Source organism: Gossypium hirsutum, chromosome D12 (assembly GCF_007990345.1).
Source record: "Gossypium hirsutum isolate 1008001.06 chromosome D12, Gossypium_hirsutum_v2.1, whole genome shotgun sequence".
Lineage (NCBI taxonomy): Eukaryota > Viridiplantae > Streptophyta > Magnoliopsida > Malvales > Malvaceae > Gossypium > Gossypium hirsutum.
This window is the reverse complement of record NC_053448.1, coordinates 55,605,909-55,610,506: the sequence shown is the minus strand read 5'-3', so window position 1 is coordinate 55,610,506 and position 4,598 is coordinate 55,605,909. Positions and strand designations below refer to the sequence as shown.

Below are 4,598 nucleotides of genomic sequence, written 5' to 3'. Positions count from 1 at the left end.
CCATCACACTATCGACTTCTTTTGGTATTTTGTTAAATATTTGAACTCGATCTTATGGCATGTATAGGCTTGATAATGTTTTGGTTAGTTTTGAATCCTATTGTGTAAATAGCAATGGGAAAAGAGTTTAGTTTCCATGCTTGAATTTGATTATATATGTTCATGAATTGGACTTGCATTTGGAATTAGATATTAAAGTTATGTTTATGTGAGCTTGGTTTCGTAATGCCTCGTAACCCTGATTCGGCGACGGAGACGGGTTAGGGGTGTTACATTAACGCCTGGAACTCTTCATCCCCTATCGGTTTGTAGAGCAAGCAGCCTGTAACCGAGGATCCTTTCTGCTTGTTTATGAAAGACTGAAAAATATGAAGCATTTCAGACTTTTTTTTCAAAAAATAGAGCCACGTATATCTGGTACATGCCTTAGTGAAAGCAACATAGTAACGAAAATTGATAGAGAAAATCAGTGTAGGGCCCCAAACATCTACAACTACCAGTTGCAATGGCTTAGTATATGCAGATACAGACTTAGAAAATAACAGGTTGCATTCTTTGCCTAAATGACAGGCAACACAATGAAGAGAATTTACAAATAAACCAAAGTTAATATTACAATGGTGTAACGCCTTTTTAAGTGTAGCAGTACAAGGGTGTCCTATTTTAGAATGCCATAGACTGAGAGGGAGAAGATTAGCAGTAGCAAGCATTGAGCTGAAGTAGGAGATATAGTTGTTTGGGACGAGCCAGGTAAGTCAAGCTTGTATAGCCCATCACGCACTGAACCCCGGAGCAGAACCTCATTGGTTTGTAGATCGCGAACCCGACACTGTGTAGGAAAAAACTCAAACATTACCTGGTTATCCTTTGTGAACTTGGATACCATAATAAGTTTTTGGTTATCCTAGGTACAAACAGTAAAGACTTCATAAATAAAGGTCGTGACCGTGTAAAAAGAGAAAACTGACCAGTTGACCTGATAGAGAGAGCATTACCATTGCCCATATACACCTTACATGAGCCACTGTATGGAGCACTGTCACTCGGTGAAGTAGGAGAATTGGTGAGGTGGTGTGATGCGCCTGAATCAGGATACCACGAGTTATCACCCACAGTTTCAGGTGTAGCAATAATAGCCTGAGGATAAGATGGTGGTGGTCCTAGGACAGGTGCATTGGCATGCTGCAGAGGATTAACAGCAAACGGAGTAGTCCAGACCTGAGGATATGCTGGGGGAGCATACCAATTCTGTTGTGAGTAGGAAGGCATCTAGGCAGAGAAGATGACATTCAGGGATTGAGAGAAAAGTAATTGCCAACCATGAAAACATTAGCCTGAGGAGAAGGAGGAGACCTATAGCCTATACTCTTATATGTGGTATCAAATCAATAATAGCATCGATCAATAAGGTGACCAGCCTTCCCGCATAATTGACACTAAAAATGAGAGCCTGAAGAGCGACCACGCCTACGACCACGAGCACCTGAAGAGGGTCGATAAGTTGGTGGAGAAGAACTGTTGCCTTCAAAAATAGTAGGCTGGTGGGTGACAATGTTCGTAGAACTGGGAGCATCAAGCACAGTGAATTGTTAACGAGCTTCAGCATCAAGTAAGTAGTAACTCCCTGTACACTGTAAGGTACTGGACTCGCAGTAATGATTGTAAGCACCGACTCATACTCGGACGATAAGCCATTAAGAATAGCTGTAACATGTTCACGTTCACTGATAACCTCCCCACAACTAGCAAGGCTGTCACAGTAGCCCTTGATTTTCATCAAAAAATCTTTCATGGAAAGATCAGCTTTATGCTAAGAATGTAATGCCTTTCTATAAAACATTAGCTGAGAAGTAGTTTTGTTGCCAAACAAACTAACAAGTGCGTTCCAAATTTGAAGACTTGTATCTAGACCAATAAGATGAGGAAGAACAAAAGGACTCACCGATGACAGTAACCATGATGCAAGAGCACTATCTTACTATTCAAAGCGAGCAAACTCGGGGTTTTCTTGCGAGACACCAGCATCATCAAAAAGGAATCAAGAAGGAGGAACAAAATGCGAGTCAATGAATTTATGAAGCTTATATGTTTTTATTGCTAGAAGAACTTGCTAACTCCACAACAGGTAATTATTATCATTAAGAAGCACACTGGTCTTCTTAGTAGAGAAAAATTGACTATCAACAACTTCATCTGGTAGAGCGGACGACATTGCTGGCGCAACTGATTGGACAGCAGACGGGCTGGAAGGAGAAGTCGTGAACGATTACCCCAGGAAAGAATGGACATCTGATACCATGTTAAGTTTGACAAATAGACGATAACATGAATAATTCTTGTATTACTTCAAAAGAGATACATCAAAGTTCTCTCTTCTTGAGTAGGGACTGTGCATGCTTATATAGAAAAGCATGTAGTCAATAACTGCTAATAACAACTAACAGTAACTACTAACAGTTATCAGCAACCAATATCAACTAACAACAGACTTAACAGAATAATAATAGAAGCCAGTCCCCAGATCAGCTATTATTCTAATAGTCTTACATTCTACGTCAGACATATCAATAACTAGTATAGGATGGTAAAGTCTAACATCTTTTTTTTTCCCTGATATGTAACTTTAATTAAAAATTAAAATTATAGATTTTTTTAGACAATTAAAAAATATATAATTTCCAAGTACATATAAATTCAAATAAAAATTTTAAAAATCAAATTAAATTTTAATCATGTTGATTGATATATGATTAGTCATTAGAAGTCAACGTGGGTCAGCATTTATATTGTTACACATATATAAAAAGTTAATACTATCAACATTTTCTATAACAGTCTTTTACTAAAATTTTGGGTGTTATAGAGTGATAGTTGTTATATATATATATAACAATATTTAAGATTTATATATTAGTTAGTGAGATTTAGATTATATCATTGATAAACTTTATAAATGTAATTTCATTTAATAAAGTATGGTTACTTGACTTTTTATGTAAAATTTAAATATATTTGTTAAAAAATAATTAAAATTTATTAATTTTATTTCACTTAGTAATAAAAACTAATTTTATTAAAATTTGAAGAAAAAATAACTATTATGGAAAATTAATTTAATTAAAAAACATATTTTATAGTTGTTATAAAAAGTTAAAAAAATATAAAAATTGATTCTATAAGTATTATAATAAAATACTGTTGTAAAGAGCTTATTGTTATACGTTGAGGGTATATTGTAATATATATAACGCTGCATGTATGAAGAAGTTGAACGATTGGCTACGCAAAATCATGCACAATGACACGAACTACAAGTAGCAGCCAGTACGCTGATGCTGGAAAGCATGTTTGTTTTATTCGAAGGATAGGGAAGAAACGTCCTGCAGTCGAAAATTTCCGGGTTCTGGAAAAAGCACGCACGTCCAAGTTATAGCGTCTCACTGACGAGCAAAGGTTGGGGAAGGGTCGTCCTTTAGTCCAAAATTTGTCACCATCTAACCAACGTAAGCAAATTAAGAAATTTCCTGTGTTTTAGAAAAAGTATGCGGTCCAATAATAAATTTGTTTAAAGGTGGATTATTTGTTAAAATTTAAAATTTTTTTTAGATTCAAATTTTGGAGGTGGGAGAGATAAATGAACCTCAAGAATATAAAAAAATTTAAAATCTTGTTCAATATGTAAAAGAGTTCATAAAAATTATTAGAGTTGGAAACTGTAAAAAAAGGCATTTAAATTATGGATCGAATTTGGACTCCCATTTTTATAATCTAATCCAATCTATTTTCTAATTATGAAATATAGTATTTTATTGATAGAAGTTTTAAAATACTCATAATCATTCTCTTAATTATTAGAAAGTAGGATAAACATACTTTAATACTCTGGAATCTATATCCTCCTGCATCAACAACTAATTTCGTTACAAACCGAGCTAGGAATTATTCCACTAATTTCATATATTCTATAATTTATATCATATAGAATAAATTTACAATAATATATTCTATTCGACTAAAATATTTCACTTAAATAGCTGGAATAGATAAATGATTTTCGTTCAACGTGCAAATAACACATTAAATTTGGTTTTAATGCATTACAATGGCTGACTTGAGGATACACCCACCGCATCCATATACCCTTCCTTTTCATATTAGTTAACCATTTAAAGAAGCTTGCAACTTTTATAAATCTACACCAAAGAATCCAACATATCTTACCTACCGACTTTTTTTCAGGCTAATTATGGAGGATCCAAGATGATTTCGGTCAGAGTGTCCAAAAAATGGACCGCCGAGCTCAACGTGGGGTAAGGGTAATTTCTGGAAAGAAAATATGGAGAATAATTGCATGAATCCACTTACTAAGTTTAAGTATATATAGAAAGTACGAATTAGGAGTAGCAAAAGCATATTCGCATATCCAAAGAAGAATAAAAAGATATTCTGAATAGGCAGTGAGAGCATATCCGCGTATCCAGTATCATTCCTTTCCCATCACCTGTTGACAATTAACGCCAATGACGTGGCACGACTGTTATACGAAGATCTTAGGACACCTGGAATTTGAGATACTTTGACTTTTAGGTTGCAGCTCA

General features: G+C 34.8%; 1 long non-coding RNA gene across 4 annotated transcripts; it reads right to left on the bottom strand.

Annotated features, from left to right (window-relative positions):
• Positions 1-472: 472 nt before the first annotated feature.
• LOC107955125 (uncharacterized) lies at positions 473-4,351 on the bottom strand. Of its 4 annotated transcripts, none has more exons than XR_005921889.1 (3): positions 4,222-4,351; positions 969-3,494; positions 473-829 (listed from the first exon to the last, which is right to left on the bottom strand). It is a non-coding gene; the product is annotated as an uncharacterized lncRNA (long non-coding RNA). The 4 variants fall into 4 exon arrangements; XR_005921887.1 differs by having other exon boundaries at positions 996-3,494; XR_005921888.1 differs by having other exon boundaries at positions 473-3,494.
• Between the last annotated feature and the right edge of the window lie 247 nt (positions 4,352-4,598).